General features: G+C 42.4%; 1 pseudogene; it reads left to right on the top strand.

The window, feature by feature from the left end:
* The first annotated feature begins 453 nt into the window (after positions 1-453).
* LOC101334688 (uncharacterized) lies at positions 454-13,490 on the top strand (annotated as a pseudogene).
* Positions 13,491-14,053: the final 563 nt, after the last annotated feature.

Genomic DNA, 14,053 nt, shown 5'->3' with positions numbered 1-14,053 from the left:
TGTGGAAGTTCCCAACTGTAATTTTGGATTTGTCTATTTCTCCTTTCAGTAATATTAGTTTTTAATACATGTATACTGACGTTCTGTTGCAATTACCGTCTTCTTGATGGGTTGACCCTTTTTTCACGGTACATCATCCCTCTTAGTCACTAGTCATTTGCTTTGATCGGTAAACCATTTTATTTGACATTAGTATAGACACTTGGCTTTTTTTTAATCAGTGTTTGCACGGTGTAAGTTTCCCTCCTTCTACTTTCCATGTAGAAAAGAGCCCCATCCCATCCCACACTCCACCCTAGCCTTATCCTTGCCACACATTCGTCTCGGAAACCTGCCACCCGCTCCCAGCTCCGCCCCTGGAGAGCCACGCCCATCGGGCCGGGGGCCACCCACAGCCTGGTCCCCGCCCACGGCGTCCCTCTTCAGCACAGTCACTCCCAGGTGGACCCCACCCCACAGCTGACCCAGCCCACAGCCCAACCTTGTACAAACTAAGCAAACTAAAAGGCCTCGTCCAGAGGCTGGGATGCGCAGGAGCCGCCCCCGCCAGCACACTCAGCAAGAGCCGAGACCGGAAGCGGAAGTGCGGTGGCGTCGGGGTAGGGGCCAGGGGCTGGGCCGGCGCGGGGGTGGCAGCTTGGAGTCTCGACAAGGGCAGCTGGTCTCCTGGTGTCGGGATGTCCTAGCCAAAGCCCGAATGGCGGGCAGGACTCCGTGAGCGGCGGGCGGCCGGGCAGAGGGCTCTGATAGGAGTTCGGGGAGGGGGCATGGGCCGCACGCAGCCCCCGGTCACCGGCTCCGGAGCCCCCATACCTCCCCTGGGGCCTCAGGTCATTCCCTCAGGCTGGAGAAGCTGTTGTTTTCAACCAGCTCAGGACGCGCTGCCACCTCTTCAGAGAGTCTCCCGCATCACCCTCACCTATGGGCCATTCTGCGCCCCATCCCTACCCCAGGGTACTTTGGGCCATGTCTGGAGGCCAAAGTACCAAACTGGGAAGGAGAGAGGGCGTGGTGGCCAGGGATGATGTTCAACCTCCCACAGTGCACAGGACGGCCCCCACGACAAGGAATTTTCCAGCCCCAATTGTCAGCAGCGCCCAGGTTGGGAAACCCAGCTCAAGAGCCTTAAATGCACCAAAGTCCTGAATGAACTGTGGAAATTGTTTGCAATTCAGCTGAGTCACGTATAGGGTCCCAGAGTGACAAGCTATGTTTAAAGTGTCCGGAGTCGCCATAAAATCTCTGTGCAGCCAAATGAGTTGAGCAAGTCAAATGCACACAATGTGACGCTGTCTTCTCCACTTGGGGAGCAGATGGCTGGCTAGGATTCAGGAAAACCCAGCCATGGTCAACAGTTAAATCAGTACATACACACACAAAAGGTGAATGGGGGGAGGGGGTCTTTCTATCCAATAACTGTATTACTCGCTATGAAAAGCCTCAAAAGCAATATTTGTACTTTTTTTTTCCCCCAGACAAGAAACTCATCTCTGGAGCTCAAGCTTGTTTTGAAAATAGCCTCAAGTTCTACCTGTGCTCGCTGCTCTGTGGTTTTCTATGTGACCAGGTGAGTATTATGTGCAACTTATAACGACAGGTTCTGTTGCCGACCAGGGCCCTTGGACTCTTTAATCAATAGAAATCGATAAGAGGTCAGACGAGGAATTGAGGCAAGGCTTTTTTGGGACTCAAGGGAGAGAAAACAAGTAATCAGTTCGCTTGCTCGCTCCCAGAGCGGGATGGAGGGCGTGCAAGCTGGTCCCTTAAATGGGGTGAGGGTGGGGCAGATGGAGTATCATTGCTTCTAGGACCTCTCCACTGGATATAGCTAGGAAATATATATATGTGTATATATATATATATATATATTTTTTTTTTTTTTTTTTTTTTTTTTGCGGTACGTGGGCCTCTCACTGCTGTGGCCTCTCCCGTTGCGGAGCACAGGCTCCGGACACGCAGGCTCAGCGGCCATGGCTCATGGGTCCACGGCATGTGGGATCTTCCCAGACCGGGGCATGAACCCGTGTCCCCTGCATCGGCAGGCGGACTCTCAACCACTGCGCCACCAGGGAAGCCCTATATATATTTTTAATCATGAATTTAAGATGATATTTCTAATTGAAATTTAACTTCACAGTGGTTTTTTTCTTCTTTGATTTTATATTAATCCCTTATATGTTATATTAAAAATATCAGTTCCTAATAACATTAATTTATTTAGTTAATGATATTTTCCCTCAGTATATATAACAAATTACACTCAGAAATTTTGCTGTTCTTACCTGGCAGTCTCACTTCTGGAAAGATACTCTGAACATAGACCTCCCAAAGTACAAAACAACATATACACACGAGTTTATTCATGGGAGTATTACTTGCAGCAGCAAAAGAAGAGAAACAACTCACACGTCCATCAGTAGGAAACTGGCTGAATTAGCAATGTGCTTTGTTTGAAAGTCAGGTGAAAGCATTCTTTTTCAAACTGTGTTGTAATCCTGTTTCCAAGTTGATGTGCAATTAGGCTCATTTAGTTATTTGTTTTCAGTTTTGAGGATTACAGTTGTATTTTTAAAACATAGTTCCAAAGTCAAAAACATATTAAAAAAACGTGTTCAGGGAAGTCTAGATTCAATTCCTGTCTCCTCAGTTATTCTTCTTCCCTTATTGGTTACCATTTACATACGTTTGTTTTATCCTCTCAGCATGTCTTTTGCATATACCTGTATAAGCAGGTAGGGGTGTGTGTGAGAGAGAGATATCTCCTGGCCTTTCCCTTCTTATAAAAAGGAAACATTCCATACAGTGTTTTGTACCTTGATTTTCCCCCCTTATATTTACTGGGGAAAATTATCTCTATGAATACCTAGAGATATGCTTATATTTTAATGGTCACATGATTCTTTATTATGTGGCTATCCCATAGTTTATTCCATCAGTTCCCTATTGATGGTCATTTGTATCATTTCTAGTCATTTGCTGTTATAAATAATGCCACATTAAATAGTCTTACACGTGTCTTTTACTATCTCTGTGTCTTTGAGATAAAGTCCTAGAAGTGGTATTGATGGAGAAAAAAGTAAAAGGTTTTGCAGTTTTTCTTGATGGTGACAAATTCCCTTCTGTAGGAGTTGTACCCCAGCTGGGTATGAGCGTGCCTTTCCAGACAGACTTTTCAATAAAGGATTTTTCTTGATCTGATAGATAAGAAATAGTATCAGTATAGTTGCAGTCTGCATCTGTGTTACTAGAATAATATCACCAGGGAGTCTACCAAGGACATTGTCATTGGATTGTTGTTGGTAGAAACCAGAAAACCAGAATGTACTGTGTTGAGTGAGCAATAGGGGAGAAAATGAGATAAAGTGAAAAAAACTTTGGCTGATGAGGGAGAGAGACTGGGTGGTAACTGGAAAGAAAACTGCTCTTAGGATAGATTTATTTCACTACGAAAAATACTTCATTGAGGGACTTCCGTGGTGGCACAGTCGTTAAGAACCCACCTGCCAATGCAGGGGACACAGGTTCAAGCCCTGGTTTGAGATGCAGGATCATCTACTAAAAGTGAGGCTGTATTCATTATCTATTGCTGCATGAAAAATTATCCCAAACCTTAGTCACTCAAAACAAACACATGAGGGAGTGTAGCTGGGAGTGTGTTTGTGACAACCACGTAGATGGGAAGAATGTGCCCTGAGACACAGCACAGGCGAGGTTTTAAGGTGGATGGAGAAGTAGCCACCATTGTGGGCAGAGGCAGACGCGTTTTGCCATCACGTGATCCTGAGCTCATCACCTGCTAAGCAAAATAAAGACCCAGTATTAAAATATAGTACAGTTTGAAGGAGGACATGACAGACAGGCTAAGAAAGATTCATCCTCAGTAAACTGGAGAGGAAGAGAGGCTGTGAAGACTTCATATTTTCCCGTTTATTCCAGAGCCCTGTCTTGAGTGCAGTGGGGATAAGAGGAGGATCGTCCTTGTTCTGCTCCCTGTTGTTCAGGAAAACGTACCGTCTGAATCACAGGATGGCGACCATGGTTGTATCCCCCACTTGTGGTGAGTTGTGGGATCCTCACAGCCCAGGCGTTTAAGGCCCCTGTACCACAGAGCACATGCAGGGCAGGGGGCTGAGCAGGTGAGGTAGGAGTGGAGACGCAGGAGCCCTGAGGTTTCTGGTACCTGATTATGTGGTTCAGGGCTTTGGGACTTTGTGGTGATTTGAGTGTCTGTGGAGATGTCACCTTGGTGGTGAATGTGCAGAAGCTTTTGAATTGTACCTCTGATTCTTTCTATAAACTTGATAAAATAACAATGATATCCCTCGAACTTCAGTTTCTTCATCTGTGAAATGGGAATGATAATCTCTTCCTTGAGTGCATTAAGACGCTTGGCCCTCTCTTCTGGCTGTGGGTGAGGCAGGGCTGTGCTCTGGTTTCTTATGAAAGCTCTGTGTGTGTGTGTGTGTGTGTGTGTTGGGGATACAGTCAATCACAAGTAGGTGGGGGAGCCTCCAGATTTGTGAGTGTGAGAACAGGGGGCAAGCCTGGATTCTTGGGACATTTCTTCTTCTCCAGCTCAGTCTTCCCTATACCCAGCCTCTCACCAGAAAGGATGCACAGAGGAGGAAGGGTTGGCTAATGGCTTCCTGACAAACTGGTTACAGGTGAGTCAGGTATTCCTGTTTCCAAATCATTATTCCTTTGACCAGAAGTTGGACTTGTTATCCTTCAATGACCTGCAGGATCAGAGCCAAATCAGGTCTTCAGGCATCTGATGGAGGGTTTGGGGCAACCCAAACAGTGTTAGCATATGTCAGCATTTACTGCATTGTAGAGCTTCCTCCAGGGTCACTGTCTACACCATGTTCTGCTGAGAGTTTTGAAGCAAAGACTTGACTGTGTCCTAAACTCAAGAAATTGATGATGACCATTGAGAAATCATTCATTCATTTACCAAGTGTTTCTCTGATTTTGACAGTATCCCAGGCCTATGCTCAAACTTGAAGATTGAGGGAAATAAGATTGCAGGAGCTCACACATTTTTTTTCTCAAAGGAAATGAAAATCACCTGCATGTTAGAGATGCATTGAACCTCGGGAGTGGGCACAAGTAGACAGGAGGTGAGCGTTGAGGGCTGAGCTGAGAAGCAAATGAGAGCAGAGCTTAGAACCCAGTCTACACAACTTGTGCTTTGGGTTTCTCATCCCTAGTTCTGTCATCCTCGGCCCTTTTCCTCTCAACTTTGGTGAAGGTGGTCCTTGGCTAGCCATGATGTTAGTGATGGTTTAGCACTTTGTGACCTTCAAGGATGTGGCCAGACAGTTTACCCAGGAAGAGTGGGCACTGTTGGACCCTTCTCACAGAACACTGTATAAAGATGTGGTGCTGGAGAACTGCAGGAACCTGGCATCACTCGGTAAGCCTAACATCATTCCTGCATTTATTTAATGACTCAGGTAACAAGACTTTAAAAAAAATTCATATAACATTAACAGATCAGAAAAATTCACCATTTTACTATTTTTAAATGTACAATTCAATGACTTTTAGTAATGTCACAGTGTTGGGCAACCATCACTACTATCTAATTCCAGAACATTTTTATCACACCAGAAATAAACCCCATGATCATCGTGTCTAGCCCCAGCCACTGGCCACCATTTATTTACTCTCTGTCCCTATGGATTTTCCTTTTCTAGTCATTGCATCTAAATGGAATCATATAATACATGGCCTTTGTGTGTGGCTTCTTTTGCTTAGCATAATGTTTTCAAGGTTCAGCCATCCTGTAGCATGGATTCATTCTTTGTTTTATGGTTGAATGTTATTCTGTTGTATATATAAACCACTTTTTGAGTATCCACTTATCAGCTGATGGACATCTGAGTTGTCTCTACCTTTTGGCTATTGTGAATAGGGCTGCTGCAAACATTCACGTATAAATTTTTGCTTGAACACTTGTTTTCAGTTCTCTTGAGCGTATACCTAGGAATGGAATTGCTGAATCATATGGTCATTCTGTTAACTTTTTGAGGACCCTCCAAACTGTTCTCCATAGTAGCTGCACCATTTACATTCCCACAACAATATATGAAAGTTTCAGTTCTCCACATCCTCACCAACACTTGTTTATTTTTCTTTTCTCTTCTTTCTTTCTTTTTTTTTTATTACTATAGTCATCCTTGTATGTGCAAAGTAGTATCTATCTCATTGTTGGTTTTATTTTCATTTCTTTAGAGAACAATGAGATCAATCATCTTTTCATATACTTGTTTGTCATTTGTATATCTTCTTTGGAGAAATATTTATTCAAGTCCTTTGCCCATTTTGGGAGGGATGGACTGATTTGTCTTTTTGTTGCTGAGTTGTAAGAGTTCTTTATATATTCTGAATACTGGACCCTTGTCAAATATATGGTCCACAAATATTTTTTCAGTTCTATGGATTGTCTTTTCATTTTCTTGAAGGATAGTTTTGCCAGAGATAGAGTTCTTGTGTGACAGGTTTTTTTGTTTTGCTGAAAAAACAAAGTACTTTGAATATGTCGCTCCACTGCCTTATGGCCTTCATGATTTCTGATGAGAAATCAGCTGTTAATCTTATTGATTATCCCTTATACATGAAGAGTTTCTTCTCTCTAGCTGCTTTCAGGATACTCTTTTTGTCTTTGGCTTTCAACAGTTTGATTATTATATGTCTCAGTGTGGATCTCTTTGAGTTTATCCTGTTTGGAGTTTCTTAAGTTTCTTAGATATGTAGATTCATGACTTTCATCAATTGGGGAATTTTGGGGGCCGTTATTTTTTTCAAATACTGTTTCTTCCCCTTTCTCTGTCTCTTCTGTCTCTCCTGCATAAAAGGAATCCCATTATGCATATATTGGATGTCTGATGGTATCCCAAAGGTTTCTTATGATCTGTTGTTTTTTCTTTTTTCTTTTTTTTTTTTTTTGTCATCTTCAGATTTGGCAGTATCAATTAATCTATCTTCAGGTTCATTGATTCTTTCTCCTGCCAGATCAAGTCTGCTAATGAACTACTCTACTGAATTTTCATTTCAGTTGTTGTACTTGTCAACTCCCAAATTTCTATTTGGCTCCTTTTTATAAATTTCTCTCTCTTTGTGATGGTGTATATTTGGTGAGAATTCAGTTTCCTTTAGTTCTTTGAATGTGGTTTCCTTTAACTCTTTGAGCATACTAGAAATAGCTGATCTGAAGTCTTTGTCTACTAAGTTCCTTCCTAGGGGACAGTTTCTATTAATTTTCTTTTCCTGTAATGGGCCATGCTTTTTTTGTTTCTTTGCATGCCTCATAATTATTTTATTGAAAACTGTACATTTGGAATATTATAATATGGCAATTCCATAAATCAAAGATTCCCCCATCCCCAAGGCTTGTTGTTACTTGTTGCTGTTGGTGTTGTTTGGTGACATTTCTGAACTAATTTTGTAATGTCTGTGTTTGTTGTGTGTGGCCACTGAAATCTCTATTCTGTTAGCTTAATGGTCAGCTAGTGATTTGTCATAGATTCCCTTAAACACCTGGAATCCCCAAACTCTCAGTCTTTTTAGATGGTCTCTGTGTGTATGTAGGACCATGCCTTCAAAACAGGCAGTTTACAACTCTGCTTTAGCCTTTACTTCTTGCTTGTGCAGAGCCTGAAGGTCAATCAGAGGTGAGGTCTTAGTGCCTTCTCAGGTCTTTCCTGAACATGTACCCAACTGTACCCAGCTGTGGCTATGTGCATGGCCTTCTATATTCCTAGGAATATGTGAGAGCTTTTCAAAGCCCTTTTTCCCCAAAGCATCTAATTCCCTACTTTTGCTCCCAGACCTTTTGGTTAGTCTTACATTTGCTTCAATGATTTTCCCTTGCCCCAGGCAGCAGTGGCTGATATATTTAAATGTGTTCAGCCCATGCTCTGGTCCTCCATTCCCTGTTGCCACCTCAGCCCTGGGAGAGTTTGAAGTCAGACAAAATAAAAGCAAACCCTTTGAGCCAATCCTTCAGGAGCCACCAGATAGGTCAAAACAAACAACCACAATTCTTTGAGCACAAGATCCATTCTGCTCCCACCAATACTAGGAACGCAGACTGTTGATTTCAGTGTGGCTGCCAAAGTGAGGAGCAGGTGATGAGGCCAGGGTTAGTGAAAATGTCACAAAGCTCTCTTACCAGATTCACCTTTTGGTCTTGATTAAGTATTTTCCTGATTGCTGTAAACTTACGATAACTTCCAAGACTTTCAATAAAGTTGATGCTGACAGTTTTTGCCAGTTTATTTGCTGTTTTTCTGTGGTGTATTGGACTCTGGGGGTTCCCTGCTCCACCATTTTTACTGACATCACTTCTCACAAGTCTTTTTTTATTGAAGTATAGCTGATTTACAATGTTATGTTAATTACTGCTGTTGAGCAAAGTGATTCAATTATACACATATATACGTTCTTTATATATATATATCCTTTTCCATTATGATTTATCATAGGATATTGAATATAGTTCTCTCTGCTGTACAGTAGGACCTTGTTGTTTATCCATTCTATATATAAAAGCTTACATCTGCTAACCCCAACCTCCCACTCCATTCCTCCCCCATTCCCATCCCCCTTGGCAGCCACCAGTCTGTTCTCTATGTCCATGATTCTGTTTCTGTTTCATAGATAGGTTCATTTCACAAGTCTTTTCTTAAGCACCTCTGTGTACATAGGTCTGTGCTAGGAATTAGGAATACAGTGGAGAATGAGACACATATGGTCCCTACCCGCATGGGTAATCTAATCTCTTCCCTATGAACTGAAGATCTATTCCATGCCCTGACTATGGATAAAAGTTTTGGGGCTTTTAAGTCTGCATTTGAATTTGTGCATGAGCTTCTGGAACCAGTTATCCCCAAATCACCCTAGATATATTGACTGAGGACACTTACATTTTTTTTATGAAAGATAAGTGGTTACTATATTATTCAAATTTAGGGATAAATATTCCATTGCTCCTGCCTGCTCATCTTCAGAAGTGTTGGCTTCAGTTTCACTGTTTTCCCCTGCATAGTCTCCCTATATCATGTATGCTTTCTCCATATATTGGTAATCAAATTGATAAACCCAGTCAGATCTCCAAATTGGAGCAAGAAGATAAAGTGATGACAGAGGAGAGAGGAATTACCCCAGACACCTGTCCAGGTGAGTACAAGGTAGATATGACTCCTTGTGAGGAATATCTCCCGTGGCTTGGGAGTTTAGTATTACATTAGGAAATGTCCTGGGAAACACTGTAAAATGCCCTTTTTTTCTGACAAGTCCAAGACCATTTGGTATGAGCTTCCTTGTGTACTTTCTTTTCCTTTCTCTTTAACTTTCTGTTCATCATCTCACACCTAATTTTGGCTTCAGATGAATACCTAAAACTTCATACCCATGTCCCTCTTATTGCAAACCTCCTAAAAAACCCTAATCCCTTAGTGAAGGGTCTGCCTTCACTAATAGATGCTTTATACCTTTTCTTTTCTCATCAACTTAAATTTATTTTCAATTTTTTTCAGATTTGGAGGTTCTACTTAAAGCCAAAGGGTTAACTTCTAAGCAGCATGTTTTTAGAAAAGAGCACTCTAAAGGTATCACAATAGTAAGAGTTCTGATTTTCCACAGTGGAAAGATGCCATAAATTAGAAAAGCCACAAAGTTACCAAGAGAGTCATTTTCCCAAGAGAAAATGTTACCTCTGGAGAGATACCATGAAACTGTTGTGAATTTGGAGTAAAGTATAAGTTATCTCCAAAATTATTTTTTCTTTGAGCATTCCTACAAGTAATTGTTTGCATAAATGTGACTCAGATATTGAGTGTTTCAAACATAAATCAGTCTTAAACTTATCAGAAAATGCTCTGTGAATAGGATAAAGGCTTTGATGTGGCAAAACATCTATCTTTTTTAGCTTCTAAGAACTCAGACTAGCAGAAACCATATACAAGCACTCAGTGTAGCAAACACACAAATTATAATAATTTTATATATAACAGAGTCCCTGGGAGGGAGAATTCCTATGATAGCATTGAATATTAAAAGTACTGTAAATTATAGTTGTCATTCATCTCATAATCAACAGGAGAAACGTCTTCTTGGAGTGAAGCTCAAGGAATGTAATCAGTGTTTTAAAGTCTTCAGCATAAAATTAAACCTTACTCAGCAGAAGACAATTCATACTGGAGAAGAACCCTATCATTGTAATCAATGTGGCAAATCCTTCAGCAGCAGATCCTACCTCACTGTTCATAAGAGAATACATAATGGGGAAAAACCCTATGGATGCAACAACTGTGGGAAAACCTTCAATAATCCCTCAGACTGCATGTGAGAACTCACACTGGAGAAACCCCTATTCATGTAACCAGTGTTTTCATGTTTTCCGCACCAGATGTATCCTCAAAAGGCACAGGAGAATTCATACAAGGGAGAATCATTATGAATGTAATCAGTGTGGAAAGCCTTCAGCATGAGGTCCTTCCTTACTGGGTACAATAGAATCCATATGGGGGAGAAATTTATGAATGCAGTGATTGTGGGAAAACCTTTAGGAAGAGCTCACATCTGATGCAGCATGTGAGAACTCATACTGGAGAAAAACCCTGTGAATTTAATGATTGTGGAAAATCCTGCAGCAGTAGCTTTTCTCTTACAGTGCACAAGAGAACACATAATAGAGAGAAACCCTATAAATGTAGTGACTGTGGGAAAGCCTTTAATAATCTCTCATCTGTTAAGAAACACATGAGAACTCGCACTGGAGAAAAACCCTATGGATGTAATCATTGTGGGAAATCTTTCAGTAGTAACTCCTACCTTTCTGTGCACAAGAGAATCCATAATAGGTAGATATGAATGCAGTGGCTCTGGGAAAGCGTTTGCTGACCTCTCATCCCTCAGACATCTTGGGAACACTCGCTGGATGTGTAAATTATCTGTTGTGTAACAAATGAGCCCCAAAACTTATTGGTTTAAAACAACAGACATAATCTCACAATTTATGTAGACCAGAAGTTCAGAAACAGATGAGCTATGTAGTTCTAGCTCAGGCTCCCTCATGAAGTTGCAGTCAAGATGCAGCCAGGGGACTTCCCTGGTGGCACAGTGGTTAAGAATCCTCCTGCCAATGCAGGGGACGTGGGTTTGATCCCTGGTCCGGGACAATCCCACATGCTGCGGAGCAACTAAGCCTGCGCGCCACAACTACTGAAGCCCACGCGCCTCGAGCCTGTGCTCCACAACAAGAGAAGCCACCACAATGAGAAGCCCGCACACCACAACAAAGAGTAGTCTCTGCTCGCCACAACTAGAGAAAGCCCGCACGTATCAATGAAGACCCAACACAGCCATAAATAAACAAACAAAAAGATACAGCCAGAACTAGAGAAAGCCCGCATGCATCAATGAAGACCCAACACAGCCATAAATAAATAAATAAAACAAATAAAAAGATGCAGCCAGATGGAGGTCAGCAGGAAGCATAAAACATGAGTAAATATTGACCATATAAAACACCCTGTGTGGTTTTATAACTTCTTTGGAAATCTAAAATTTTTTAAAAGAATGTTCTAAAATCTCATTGAACCGACCCCCCAAAACTAGGGGTGTTGGAGGAGACACAGCAAGTGACCCCCCAGCTCACCCTCTAAGACTAGAGCTTATAGGAAGCCCACAAGGTGATGCTCAAAGTCTGCATCCAACTCTGGAGCTTACAGAAGCCCTATGAAGTGACCACCCGTCCCCTCCCAACACTAGAGGCAACAGGATCTCAGGTAGCAATCCCCCAGTCACCCCAAGCACAAAAGACAGGGTCCTAACAAGCAACACCTCTATTCCTTCAAAATGAGAGATGTTGGGAATTCCAACAAGCACCCCATAGTCACTTCAAATTCTAGAAATGACAGCAGCCCCAGAAGGGACTCCTTCAGCTTCCCTGCATCACTAGAGAATGGGCAACTCACTCCAGTAACCCACCCAACCTATACCAAAAATACAGACAAGGGGAGTCCCAGAGAGTGACTCTTTCAGCCCCCCAACCAGAGATAAGTGGAGCCCCATCTAATGCCCCCAAACTTGTCCCCAAACTAGAGACAAGAGAATCTCCAGCCAGTAACTGTGTCAAGTCCACCCAACACTAGAAAAGATAAGAGCGCCAAGCAATAACCACCCCCCCCCAGATCTCCAGACCAGAAATGGCAGGAGCCTCAGCCTATGACACCCCACCCCCACTTATCCCAACATTAGAGACAGAAGAACTTCATCAAACGATCCATATGCATCCAACGTAAATGATGATGGAAACCCCCGAAAGGAACAACCAATCCCCTACACTCCAAAGAAGAAAGGACACCCAGGAAACACCACACCATCCTCACCCAAACCACACCCCAGCCTGCTTCTCTTGTCTTCCCAAGACAAGATGTGAGTATCCCCAGCGATGATCAGAATCTCAACAAGTGTTCAAGAGGCAACCCACTAGGTTCTCCAACCTAAGTGACAAACAGAGTCCCAGAATACTTCCTCTCTTTGTCCCAAAATAAGAATTGGTAGAAACACCAGCAACCAACACCCTCAACCAAACAAGAAGCCACAAGTTAAAAAGTAATAAATTTGTGTCCATTAAAACAAACAAACCAAAAAGACCCCACATGGCAAAGACAAAAGACAGAGGGAAATGCAACTCATCACAAAGGCTAATTTATTAAAATTAAAGAACTCCTACCAAGCAATAAGAAAAAGACCAAGAATCCATGAGAGAAAAGGGCGAATTTTAAGAACACACCGTTCACCAAAAAATTCAAATGGCTCTCATAAAAAGAAAACTATAAAGTGAAACACCAAAATTCCTTTCATCATTTATCAATGAGAATTTTTTTTTAAGTTTAATAAGATCATGTAATGGCCAAGATGTGGGGAAAATGGCAATCACATACCATAATAAGGGGGAAGTGAATTAATCCAGTTCCCCTCCACATGGACCTTTCCCTGGGGCTGCTTGAGTATCTTCATGGCATGGTGGATGGCTTCTAGAAAGGCAGCAACTTAGACCAAAGAGTAAGCTTCAGTGTTGTAATAGGGAAGAACCTTTGTATTCTATTACAAAGGGATGTTGCCTATAAGCTTAAATTATACATAATGGCCCATCTCTGGGAACCCTGCTTCCCAGGTGAAGAGCACGAAGCTAAACTATTATACCTCTTTTTTTAGCTCACAGGAAACCTCCTGACCAGCCCACCTGTGAATGGCTGCAGGAAGGAAGAAATTAACACATCCCCTCAAGAATCTGGCCAGAACCAAGAAATATTGATATTTGCAACAACTTACTGCCTTTTTTACTTTACCTCCTCACCTCCCACTCTTTGTTCTATAAAAGAAACTAGCATCCAAACCTGGGCAAGATGGTTCTTTGGGACCTAGCCCACCATCTTCTCGGTCTGCTGGCTTTCTGAATAAAGTCGCTATTCCTTGACCCAACAACTCATCTCTCGATATTTTGGCCTGCCATGCAGCGAGCAGTACGAGCTTGGACTCGGTAACACAAGAAATCAGCCAGGGGAATAACTACCCCGCCCTCCCTCTCCCCACTCTCCACCCTTCCAGGTCTCCACCTTGACAATGAAGAGCAACGTTACTGTCAGAACCCACTGAAGCCAGAGGGCAAGGGTGCCTGTTGCAGTCCACATAGGTCGGCCTTTGTGGGCAGAGAACATGGTGAAATAGCATGGAGAGTGGTCCTGGGGAGGGACAAACAGAAGCCATCAGCTTAGCATTTGATCCAAATCCAAACTCCCTTCCTGATAAACAAACAGTGAATAAAATAGGAATTTGCACTACTTCCCCAATGTGATAGAAAAGCATATAAATTCACACTTCAATCACCAGGCATTGTGCTAAGGGCTTTCAGGTATTAACTCATTTAACCCTCTCACCATCCCTATAAGGAAGATATCATTATCCCTTTTTTCAGCCGTCATGCGCTGCTCAGATCTCCCTTTTTGAGAACTTGTCATGGGGATACAATAAATTGACC

Source organism: Tursiops truncatus, chromosome 3, assembly GCF_011762595.2.
Source record: "Tursiops truncatus isolate mTurTru1 chromosome 3, mTurTru1.mat.Y, whole genome shotgun sequence".
Classification (NCBI taxonomy): Eukaryota; Metazoa; Chordata; class Mammalia; order Artiodactyla; family Delphinidae; genus Tursiops; species Tursiops truncatus.
Note: the sequence above shows the minus strand (reverse complement) of the source record. Positions and strands in the feature narration are given on the sequence as shown.